The sequence below is a fragment of the Hippopotamus amphibius genome, chromosome 4, assembly GCF_030028045.1.
Source record: "Hippopotamus amphibius kiboko isolate mHipAmp2 chromosome 4, mHipAmp2.hap2, whole genome shotgun sequence".
Lineage (NCBI taxonomy): Eukaryota > Metazoa > Chordata > Mammalia > Artiodactyla > Hippopotamidae > Hippopotamus > Hippopotamus amphibius.
The window spans coordinates 187,874,266-187,886,401 of NC_080189.1; the positions used below are offsets into that span (position 1 = coordinate 187,874,266).

Genomic DNA, 12,136 nt, shown 5'->3' on the forward strand with positions numbered 1-12,136 from the left:
CACGGGCGTGGGGGGCACCCCAGGTCCTTCTGGGAGGCCAGGTGGGCTGGGCTGAGGGGCTGTCCTGGGGGCGTGGCCTGCATCCTGTGGGGGCCCACGCAGGCTCAGGGTCTGCCTGGACCCGGCGGAGGACGGACGGGGAGGGTGTCCGGGAGGCGACCAGTCCTGGGGGGTGCCCGCGTGCCCGTGTGCAGCGAGGGCCCTGGGTGGGCCCCGGGGGAGGTGCCAGGCCCAGAGGACCGCCGGCCCTTCCCAGGGACGTGGGCAGGTGGGTCCACCCTCCCGGGGGAAAAGGGTCCAAGCCCACGTTCAGTCATCTGCCCCTAAAGGGGAGAGACCCCGCCCGTGCTCCTGTGCCCACAGGGCAGGACCCCAACCTGCTCGGGCAGCATGCGGGCACCGTGCGGCGTGGGCACAGAGCGCTGCGGCTCCGGGCTGGCGTGGGCCTGGGGTCGGCTGTGGGGGGTGAGGGCCGGGCACACAGTGCTGTGGGCGCAGGCGATGTGGCCAGGAGGCCCGGCCCACCGGGCCACCCCACCGTCGTGACACCCCTGCACAGACTTGGGGCTCACAGGGTCCTTGCCCAGTGGGGTCTCTGTGCCTCCAGCCGTGGCCCCCAGGTATCCCAGGAAGGAGGCTGCCCAGGGTGTTGGCCGGGTGGACAGTGGCCTTGGGACCCTCTTGGTGTTGGGAAGGCCGGCGGGGTGCCCCCTTGGAACGAGTCTGGCTGAGACCTGCGTGACGTCATGGTCCGACAGGCTTGGACGGAGGCCAGCACGGCGGCGCGTCCGCCCATGGCGTCGGGGAAGCCGTGAAGGGCGCCTTCCCTGTGCATCCACCCCGGTGGCTTCGTGTTATGGGCTGTACCCCTGCGGTCACCGTGGTCCCCATGGTGATGTGGCCCGGGTCAAAATCCTGGGGACAGGGCTGCGGCTCGGGCTCCCGGGGGCGGGGCTTTGGATGGGCGCCGTGGTGCTGTGGGTGTCATCACCGCTAAGCCCTGAGCAGCAGCGATACCACGGAGCCACAGACGCGCTCCCAGTGCCCGCTGAGGGGGCCCGGCTGAGGGGGGCTGGGGTGCTGAGGCTGGGCTGTGGGATGGGCTTGGCCCTGCAGGGGTCCTGCTGGGGCGCACGGGAGGCCTCCCCTGTCAGTGGCCGGCGGCCGTGCCCGGCTCTGTGCTGAGGCTGCGAGGCAGGGCGTGGCCTGGGGCGCTGGGGCCTGCGCCCGGTTTGGAAGCCGTCCCGGTTGACAAGTCATCCTCACCCTGTGTGTGGGCCACCTGGGGCCCTGGGTGCTCCTGGGGCCAGCAGGCGCCTCCTCCCCAGGCAGGCCAGCAGCAAAGCAGGGGTCACTGCTGCTGCCGACGACCCTGGGACTCTGGGTCTGAGGCGTGCCTGCCTGCCCCCCGACGTAAGTCTGAGCAGCCTCAGTCCCCTTGGCTCCAGCAGGACCTGGGGCAGGTGCGGGGGTGCGGGCGCCCAGCGGCCTCCCCTCTCTGGCCCCGCTGCCCCCTGCTCCGACTGCCCGAGCGTCCGGGGCCCCTGGGAGGGTGACGTTCGCTGCGGCGGCCCAGGGTCCTCCCTCCCCAAGTCCACACGTGCCTTCTGAGCCCTCGCGGCTCCAGGCCTTGCAGCACGGCTGAGTCGGTGACCTCTGGGCATCCGCTCGGGGGGATTAGGGGAGACCGATTGCCATCAGGCCTGAAAGCTCTGGCTTGCTCTGCGGTGGCCCCTCTGGGATGTGGGCACTGCTCTGTATCTGGTCCCAGTGCCGCACCGTGGGGCATCGAGAGGGTGCCCGCGCCGCCTGCTGGGGGGCCCGTGGTCGGGGCCGGGGCTGGAGGGCTGGCCCTGGGCTGGGACCCCCGCCCTGCCGGCCCGTCCCTGAGTGTCTCGGTCCTCGGTGGCGGGGGGCGGGGGGCTCTCTGGAACTGCTGCCTCATCTGGACCTCAGGGGCTCCACATAAGGGGCCCTGGCGGGGCCTCTGCTCAGTGGTCTCAGCAGATGGCACCGAGCCCCAGGCCCCAACCCCGAAAGGGGCAGAAGCTGCAGGTCCCAGACTTGGTGCGATCTCCAGCACCGTTAGGCATCAAGTTTTAAAAATACATTTACATCAGTTAAAAAGAGCCTCACGAAGGCAGTGTCTGCACACGGTAATCCCTGAGGCGACAGCGCCTGCAGGGGTTTGTCCTCACGCCCACCCTCCCGGGCCCCTCCCCGGGCGCGGGCTGGGGTCTGCGCACCCCTGTGGGGATCCCCACGCCCGCACGAGGCGAGGCTGAGCCCTCCCTGGATCCCGTCCCGGGCGGCGTGCTTCACCTGCGCCGCTGAGCCCACTGGGGAGACGTCCTGCCCAGGAGCCCGGTGTCCGGGCCGGGGACGCAGCCCCCAGCGCCACCGCCTGCGAGCCGGTGTCGCGGAGGCTTTAAGACAGGGGCTGTATCACTGTGGGACTAGTAGTAACCATAACCATAACCATAACCATAACCACAGTAGTAACCATAACCACTGCTGTAGTCACACGGTGACACACGCCCCCACAAAATCCCGCTGACCCCGGCAGGTGTCCGGGCCGCACTTGCTGACTCAGGCCGGTTCCGGAGCAGCCACCCTGCGTTTGCAGTGGGTTTGGGGGTGACTGGGGGGTGGGGCAGACCCAACCTCCATGGGGGAAGACGCCCCCCGCCCCCGGCACCGGGGGCGCTGGTGTCCACTGAGGTCTGTGTGGCCATCAGGCTGCCCGGCTCTGGGGGGTCTATTGGGTCCATTCTGCTCTCTGGCCCCCCTCAGAGTCTCCCTGTCCCCGGCACGGCCCGTGGGGGCCGGGCCTCCCCTTGCCCTCCTCTCACATCCGCAGGAAGCAGCTGTTGGTGGTTTGGGTCTGCACCTGCGCCCTCTGCCCATTGACTGGGGCCTGGGGACGGCGGACGTGGGGTGAGAGGCCGTCTCCCCTCTGTGGGCCCTTGCAGCGCGCCCTGCTCCGCCTCCCAGCACCTGCGGCGGGGGCCCCGCCCTGGGCATGACGCGGTGTTTCCGTGGCTGGCTGGGGGGTCTCTGGAGGTCAACCTTCCCTGATGCTGCTCCTCGGCTCCCAGTGACGGGTGCGCTTGCTCCTCGGGGACCCTCACGGCCCCTGCTGAGGGCGGCCGCCCGCCCAGCAGGCTGGATGCGCAGGTGAGTCCGGGCCTGGCCAGCCGCCTTGCAGCTGCGGTGGGCTGGGCGTGGCCCGAGGGGGGCGGGGGCGTGGGGCACTGTCCAGGCCAGTGTCCGTGCAGGGACTGTCCGGGGCCTTTAACGTGCACGTGGTGGGAGCAGCCTTTATTCGGTCCCTGCGGACGGCAGGGGAGCGCGGAGTCCATCCACCGCGTGCACAGGTGACCCGTGTGTGACAGGCGAGGCAGGGGCGGGGGTGGGAGAGGGCGCCCGGCGCCCACCTGGGCTCCTGGGTCCGCCGCCCGTGGCGCTTGGGAGGCCCGTGCGTCTGGGGAGCCGCCGTCGGGCCCGGCCAGGGGCACAGCCGGGCAGGCCGACCCTCCGGAAGGAGCTTCCCCTCGGGGGTGCGCGGTGGCCCGCTCCCTCCTGGGGCCCGGAGGCGAGGCCGGGACGCCGGGGCCTGGCCCTCGCTCACGGAGCGGGCGGCCCAGCCGGAGGCTCCGGCCTGAACCCGGGACCGACCGAGCCCGGCTCCGCCGCCGTGGCCGCTGCTGCCCCGAGCGCCGCGCGCGAGGTCCAGCCGCCAGCCGCGCTCGAGGCCTGGACCCAGGCTGCGCGGCCCGCCCGCCGCCTCCAAGCTGTGCGCGGCTCCCCTGCCCGCCCGCCCTGGCGGCGGCTCCCGTGAGAGCACAGCCCAGGCGTCTCCCGCACGGGGCGTGGGGCACGGAGCTGGGGGGCTCTGAGTTGCTCTCTGGACTTTGTAGATGAGAATTCAGAGGACAGTCAAGTGAAGAAGACAGAAGGGGATTTTATTCAAGGCACGCTGAGGATTCTAACCCGGGAAGCAGATTCTCAGAAGCTCTGAGAACCGTCCTGCCTGCTAAAAGCTGAAGACACAGGCACACACGTGTTCGAGACAAAGGATCGTACCTCAGAATGCCGTGTGCATATGGTACACACAGGTCACCAAGGACGCACGGCCCAGGGAAGTGCGGACAAGGTAGGCAGCGGCTGGCGGTGGCCCCTGCAGAGCTGGGAAAGAGCGCTGTTCATTAGGAAGTTGCTTTGCCAGCGTCAGAAGAGGGGAGACATTGGCCTTTACGGGGGGTGGGCAGCCCCACCTCTGAGGGGCTCTGGCGGAGGTTGAGGCAGATGCACAGGGACGGGGAGCGACCACGTGACGCTTACGCTCTCCTGTCCTGCCTTAGATATAAAATGTATCCCATCACCGTTTCTTGTTAATTGGGGTATAGGTGGTTGACAGCATGGGCTTAGTGTCTACCGTGCAGTGGAGTCCTCTGTGCTATACGGCAGCTCCTCGTGAGTTATCTGTTTTATACATACGAGTGTGTATATGGCCGTCCCAGTCTCCCGATCCCCCGCACCCCGCCCCTTCCCCCCTTGGCGTCCCTATGTTTGTTCTCTACGTCTGTGTCTCTACTTCTGCCTTGAAAAGTGGTTGATCGGTACCATTTTTCTACATTCCACGTATAAGCGTTCATCTACGATCTGTGTTTTTCCTTTCTGACTCACTTCACTCTGCACGACGATCTCTAGTCCATCTGCGTCTCCACAGATGACGCATTTCCATTTGCCTTTACAGTGGCGCATAGTCTGCGGGGCGTGTGTCCCACAGCCTCTTCCCCCCTCACCTGCTGGTGGGCATGTAGGGTGCTTGCATGCGTGGCTGCTGTGAACAGTGCCTCAGGGAACGCTGGGGTGCATGTGCCTTTCTGAATGCTGGTGTTCTCTGGGTGCGTGCCCAGCAGTGGTATTACTGGGTTGTATCTTAATTCTATTTTTAGTTGTTTAAGGAACCTCCCTACTGTTCTGCATAGTGGCTGTACCACTTTACATTCCCACCAAGACTGCAAGAGGCTTCCCTTTTCTCCACAGCCTCTCCAGCACTTACAGTGTGTATATCTCATCAACTTTTCAGGGTCACCGCAAGTGTGGAGAGGAGCAGGTGACCCCCACGGCATCCGCCTGGGCTCACAGGGGTTCTGCGCGATGGGGACTTGGCTTGATAGCGTGTCTGTCCTTCCAGTTGGGAGGATGCCGGCCATCACTTACCTGGGTGCTGTGAGGAGCTCTACGTGGCTCCTGATGTCTGGCTTCAGCCTGGTCAATGAACGGACAAAACGTGGCTTCCTAGAATTCCATTTATGACTCTGGCTCCTTGTTGACACCTAAGCCAGCCTGCGTTTCTCCTTCTGGGGGCCCTGGAGCAGGGTTCATACTCTCGGCCACGGCCAGGCTTGTGAAGGTCTGAGGGCCGCCTGGGCCCGGAGTCGCCTGTGCAGGTAATGACAAACGTAACACCGTGATGCTTTCGTGAGCACTAGTGTTCTAATTACGCGTTCTGCTTCTTCTTGAGGCAGTCTTGTTGAGCTTCACTGCTAGAAAAGGAAGAGTCTGGTGACGATCTAGCAGTTGCGTTCTGTACCTGCTCGGTCCTCCCAGCCTGCGCTGTGTCCAGGGTACGGGGAGCAGGGCCTGCCAGGTGGGAGCGGGCGGTGCGGGGAGAGGGAGCCCCAGGAGGAGGGCAGGGTCTCGGGAACCACGCTGCAGACACAGGAGGATGGACCGGCTGCTGGCGGATTGCCGCCTGGGGAAGCACCGCCTCGGGGGCGGCAGTGAAGCGGGACCAGAGCGGGCAGTCGCCTCTGGCTGGGAGAGGAGTGCTGCGTCCTGCTGCGTCCCGCTCGAGGGGCAGGGCTGCTGGGGTGAGCCCCGCGGCTGGGCTTTGGCCCCGCGGGCACAGCCCCTGTGGGGGTGGGCGCACAGCGTCGGGGGTTACGTCGGTGCCGCAGATGACGGTGCTCGGGGTGGAGGCACGTGGTGGGCGTCGTTTAACACAGCGAGCTCTCGTGGCGCGTGCTCGGGGTGGGGCGGACACCACGCCCAGCGCAGGTGTGTCCCTGCGCGGGGTCCTCAGCGCGAGCCCCCAGGGGAGCCGTGGTTGCCGTGAGGATGGCGTGTGCCAAGGCTGGGCACAGGCAGCGAGGGGCCTGGCGGAAGTCCACCGGCACGCGGCCGGCCAAGCCGGGTCTCCATGAAGCGCGGAGGCTGTGATGTGACGGTGTCGTGTGGGTGGGCGGTCAGGGCTGGCTCTGGCCAGGGCGGGGGCAGGACCGCGGGCAGCGGGGTGTGGCGTCCAGCGCAGGGCCCGCGGTGCGTTCCGCCTCACCGCGGGGACGATGCAGCCCGCCGCCTCTGGACAGAGGCGCCTCCGGCTCCTGCGGTCTGTGGGCAGCAGCGTCTGGCTGCACCCCCGGGCCACGTGGACGCGGCTCCTTGGGCTTCCTGTGGGCGCCGCCACAGGGCTCCGGGGAGAGCGTACGTCTCCCCTCGTCTCCTCCAGGTCACCTCTGGAGCCACCAGGTGACGGGCAGGGCTCCCTGAGCTGAGGCCCCGTGACGTCCGGCCTCGAGGGGCTGCCGCTGTCCTGGGCAACCGTGGCTCCTTGCCGTGGCTCTGCCCCGCGTCCACGCCCGTCCCCCGGCCCATGCTGAGCAGGGGGGCCTGTCCCGGGGCCCCCGTGCAGGCGGGGCTGCCCCTCTGGACGGCAGCGCGGGGCCCCCGTGGCGGGGACGGGGTTGGCACCTGTGAGGGAGGGCAGCCACGTCCAGGAGGGGGTGCTGAGCCCGGCGCCCCGGTGTTGGGGAGGGGTTTGGAGGTGGTGACGGCAGCCCCTCCGGAAGCCTTCCTCCCACGTGGGCCCAGGCTTCGGCCCCCACAGCCGGTCCCACTGGTCCCCGGGGGTCTCCCTTCCTGCGGCTCTGGCGGAGTTGGGTGTTTCCAGAAGCTTCTGTCTCTGAGTTTTAGAAGCCCTTTGAGGAACTGAAAGGCTTCTACCGCCCGCAGTTGTGGAGAGAGAGAGGAGAGCGCGCAGCCAAGGGCGAGCGCCAAGTCTGCAGAGCCCGGGGGGGGCCGCGGACCCCAGGTGGGCCCCTGGGGGGTCCAGGCACTGCACACGGAGGCCGGACTCAGACGCGGGCTCGCACACACGCCCGCTCACACACAGCTCCACCCGCCGCGGGCAAGCGGCCTGTCCTGGGCGGGTCTGCCTGCCGGGCACCCTCGCAGTGGGTCCCCCAGGATGGTCCGGGCTTACCTCCTCTGGGTCATCCTCAGGCTGCCTCCCTGCCCCCCGTGGTTTCTGTTGGGGTGGAGGCGACCTGGCCTGGGGTCTTCACTGCCCACCTGCCTTCCGTCGGACCCTAAGCGGCTCTGTGCCCAGCTGCTGCCCTTTCCCGACTGCAGCCCCTCCCAGCACGTGGACCTCACCAGTGGCCCTTCGCCCGTGGGAAGGTGGCCTCCTGGCATCAGGAGCTGTGTGTCCAGGGACCCGGTCAGCAGCAGCAGGCCTGAGCACGCGGCCAGAGGAGAGCCCCCGGCCCTCGTCTGGGTGACCACTCATGCCCGGCCTCGTCTCTCCACCACGGTGGGCGAGACGCTTTTCCCACAGCCCTCGGGGGTGCGCAGGTCCCCGTGTCCTCCCTCCGCACCAGTCAGGGCGGGCCCTGCGCCCGGCCTTGGTGCGCGACCCTCCCCGGCCGAGCCTGGGGGCACACGGCCCTGCTCGGCCCCTCCCAGGAGGACGTTTGGACGCAGGAGCCACTTCCTAGAGCAGCGTCCAGTAGACCAGGCAGCTGCAGATCCGGAGGAGGCCAGCCTGCCCCCCAGCCAGCTCCGGACCCCGCGTCCCGGTCCCCAGGGCGGCAGCGTCCCTGCAGGGCCAGGGCCGGCTGCCCTGGGGGAGGCTGTGCTCTAACTGGGGAAGGAGGAACCGCGAGGGTCTGGGAGCACAGTGGAGGGTCAGGGGCGCTCCGAGGGTCTCCCGCAGCCTTGCCCGCTCAGCCCCAGGAACGCTAGCGCGAAATTAGAGCAAAGACTGCCCGTCAGCTCCCGGGGGCCCCACACCCCAAGAGGACGGGTCCCATGGGCCCGAGCCGAGGGGAGGCTGCAGGGCCCTCTGAGGGGAAGCAGGGCTTCTGATCTGAGAAGCAGTCCCTGCTTCCTGCTGGCCTCCGAGGAGCCCGCCTCCGGGAGAAAGCCTGGGAGGGGGACGCGCTCTCTGGCAGACGCCCCTCCTGGCCTCTGGCCGCTGGGGCAGACGGTGCCGGCGGCTGCGGAGAGCACCCCGCATGCCGCCCGGCCCAGGCGCAGCCCCGCTCTGTGCAGAGCCAAGACGCAGAGCCCTGGTGACGCTTTCCCAGCAGTGCTCTTGTCTCTGCGTCCTTGCCGGGTAACCCCCGCCTTCCAGCAAAGGAAGTGGGGACCGGTGCGGAGGGGGTTGAGTGTCTGGCTGGTCCCAGCTCTGAGGGGCCTAACCTCTCTCACAGCCCCTGTGATCTCCAGGTCCCCCTGCAGGGACCCTTCTCACCTCCACTCCTGCTGCCACCGCAGCGGGCTCACGGGACGGGCCTCTGCGGCGCCCATCTTCAAGCCTGCGGCACGCGACACGCATGCTCCCTTCCCCCTGGGGTTTGGAACAAGACCGTCAGCACACACCTGCCCGCCTCGGGGTTACTGTGGGGCCCCCTGCTTCTCTTCCAGAGCCCTGAAGCCGACTTTGACTCTGCAGCCTGGCCCAAGGCCCCGCCCTTGGTCAGTGTGTGGCCGACAGGTTCCCCTGTAACCAGACTGGGCCGGGGGTCCCTGGAGAGCCCCCTCCCTGGGGCTGCAGCTGAAGGAGGCCGCGAGCCCCTGCACCCACACTTCTGTGGTGAGAACAGCGGGTGCCGAGTAGGGCACGGGGCGTCTGTTGGCACTGGAAGGCTCACCCCGTCGGCTGGAGTCGATTCTGTCCTTCCCTGTCCCCACGGAAGAGCAGCCTCGTCACCCGCCAGGCCCCGGCCGCGCCACCCGGGCTCCCTCCGTCTGCTGCTCTTGCTCAGCCTCTAGGTGCCCCGTCCAGGATGCCCCTCAGAGCCTGTATCCTGGCCCTCGGAGGCCCTCCCCTCCCCTGAAGCCTGAATCCCAGCAGGGTCCACACCCCAGCTCTCAGCTTACTCCTTTTTTTTTTTTTAAGATCTTTATTGGAATATGATTGCTTTGAAACTGTTGTGCCAGTTTCTGCCGTACAACAAAGTGAATCAGCTGTACTTGTACACATATCCCTGCATCCCCTCCCTCCCACAACTCCCCACCACCCTGCCCCAGCCCTCTAAGGCATCACCCACCCTCGAGTTGACCTCCCCGTGCTATGCAGCAGGTCTGCGTACTCTTAATGCTGGCCTTCCCCTACATCGCCAGGAAAACAAGCAGGGATCCCGGGACAGCTTCCGCGTCTCGCATCCGTCCCACGACATCCTCTACCCTCCCCACGTCCATGAGGCCAGTGGCATCAGCACGGCCCTCTGCTAGCAAGACCGGCACGGCGGAGTCCCTCCCCGAGGCCGCCCCGTCCACCTCTGCGCCCCCTGCACTGTGGGGCTCCCCGGTGCTCCTCACAGCAGCTCCGTGTTCCCGGGGCAGGGGACCCGGGAGCAAGCGCGCCTGGCCGCCGCCGCCTCCGTCCTCCTAGGTCACCTTCACCCTGTGGAGCCCCCACTCTCCTCCCTGCTGGGGCGGAGGCCCAGCTGCCCCCGCAGGGTTCCCTCCAGCCACAGAAAGGGGCTCCGGGACACCCCTCCGTCAACCCCGACGTGGATCTTGCAGCGGCTTCTGTGCACGGCATCTGGGGGAAACGTAATAGCTGGCTGCGCCACCGGTACCCACACGCACGCCCTCGGCAGTCTCTCTGCCCCAAACCCGAGCTCCCAGCCCTCCCTGGGGCTCACACACGGCAGAGGGGAGGCGGCCACGGCTTCCAGGCACCGCGGTCGCGCCTTTGGAGTCGGCCCTGCTGCGGGCCCGCCCTGAGCCCTGGGGCCCCTGGCCTGCGCTGGGCCTCCTGTCGCCCGTGGGCGTGACGGCCGCCCTGTGACAGGCTCCAGTTGCTGCTGCTCCGTCCCCAGCCCGCACCCCGGGGGCTGACACTGCATCTAGGGGCCCGTGGAGCCCACAGGGCTGAGGGACACACAGCCCGGAAGGGACCCCCGTCCTTTTCCCACCCAGCTCAAGAAGCTGCCTCTGTCCCTGCCGGGGAGTGCTGGTTGCCAGGGAGCGTGCCACACTCCGGGAGAGCCTGGGAGGTGCGCACAGCAGGGCGCCATGCCCCACGTCCCCGGCCGGCCAGAAGCTGACAGCCGAGGCGGTTCCTTGACCTGGCATCCCTCTGTGGATTGGGTCAGGCCAAGGGGTCGTCCCCTGGCAGAGATAAACCAGGGGCTCCCAGGAAGTGTGGGTGCCCACTGAGCGCCCTCGCTCCCGCCCTCCGACACCGGGGCCACCGCAGCATTGCCATCCGGACCTGACGGGGGCTCAAGGAAACACCCGGCAGGAGTGGACTTGAAAAAGCGAGGCTCCAAAGAGGACACCCGGATCGACCCCCTTTGATGTGTCTCTCCAAAGGAATCTCTAGCCTTCGTTCCTGGGTTGAGGGGAACTCATGGGGACTCAGGTGAACAGCCTGAGGTTGTGGGCAGCCTCGTACCAGGCCGAGCTCGTGTGCTCCTGGAGCAAACGCCCTGCTGGGCATGTCTCTAGCAGAGATGGGCGTACTTGGGATCGGCAGGGAATTGCAGTGTGGGGTCTGCAGCCCCGGGGAGACAGGCTCAGGTCCGCAGGTGGCGAGGAAAGGAGAACTCTTTCCCACAGGGGCAAGGAAGTCGGCAGGCCTGTCGTGAATGGACTCACCCCTCAGCCCCCGGTGACCAGCATTCTGCTCTCTGCTTCTGCAGGTGGGATGTTTTCTCCACCCCACGGATGTGTGAGAGCTGCAGTATTGCCTTGTTCCGTCCAACCTATCTCACCGAGTGTGCTGCCCTTGGGCCCATCCATGCTGCTGCAGACGGTCGTGTTTCCTTTTCATAATTTGGTATAGAATATATATTGAACTGGAGCAATGAAGAAGTCCTTTGATAACTCCTTGATGGATTGGGTATTGCCTACTGGCGATCCTGGGGGCTTCGCTGGCATTTTCTCGAGGGAACACAGGGTTCCCTTCCCCCTCGTATCCCACCGTACTCGTGGGCCCTGTCGCGCTGCCGTCTGCCACTATCTGAGAAACGATGTGTTCGAACCTTTGAGAATCTTTGAGGGGTCTGATTTCGTAGGTAAGGTCATCCAACTTCATAATACCTTGGAGGCCCCCATAGCACGTGTCCAGGGTGACCATGGAGAAAGGAATCTCCTCCAGGTAGCCGAGGTAGTAACAGTCTGAAGGGATGAAGGGGTAGTCCACCTGCAAGGCTCCTTGGTCATCCTGTGTCATCAGCAGGTGCCCGGGCCAAAAGACTCTCTTGGGCCGCATGTGGATAACGTGCCTCTGGCCCCCGAAGCGCAGGCTGTAGGAGAGCCAGCCTGGCATCCGAACGCCCTTGCCTCGGTGCGCCTCCTTCCTGGGTATCACCAGCTCCGTGGAGATGTAGCTCCATGAGGGACGGCCTGGAGAGCCCTGGACAGGAGCCAGCACCGCCCAGAGCCCAAGCAGCAGGAGGGCGACCCTCAGGGGGACCTGGCCCCCTGCCAGCCGTGGGGCCCTGCTCAGGGACATCTGCCCGTGAGGACAGGGGCAGGGAGGATCCTCGGCGAAGCCAGCTCTGAGCCACGTGCCCTGCCCACTTCCTTCCTGAGAACAAAGTGTGCCCGGGGCTGCCAGCACCCAGCCCTGGGCGGGTCAGCGAGGGGATTAGGTAACAGTCACAGGGCGAGGCAGTGGGTGAGCCTGGGCGTGAACTCGCGGGGCTGAGGAGGGCGGGGCGGGGCTGCGTCTGTGAGGTCACCACCGACACAAGAAGGGGGAAGGAAGCAGGGGCCCGTCTCCCTGGCACAAGTCCAGCCCTTCTTCCAGCGACTGGCGCGCGCGGTGTAGACCCGGACCACGATTCCCGGCCCTACCCGCTCTGTCACCCGTGGGGCTTCTGGGTCA

The 12,136-nt window shown here is 67.1% G+C and overlaps 1 long non-coding RNA gene and 1 gene segment (V, D, J or C); one reads left to right on the plus strand and one right to left on the minus strand.

Moving 5' to 3' along the window:
* LOC130851317 (immunoglobulin heavy constant mu-like) overlaps positions 1 to 12,136 on the minus strand; it is a 103,720-nt gene that overhangs the window by 34,470 nt on the left and 57,114 nt on the right.
* Positions 3,110 to 11,102, plus strand: LOC130851320 (uncharacterized). The gene is made up of 3 exons (XR_009053167.1): positions 3,110 to 3,177; positions 3,921 to 4,156; positions 10,947 to 11,102. It is a non-coding gene; the product is annotated as an uncharacterized LOC130851320 (long non-coding RNA).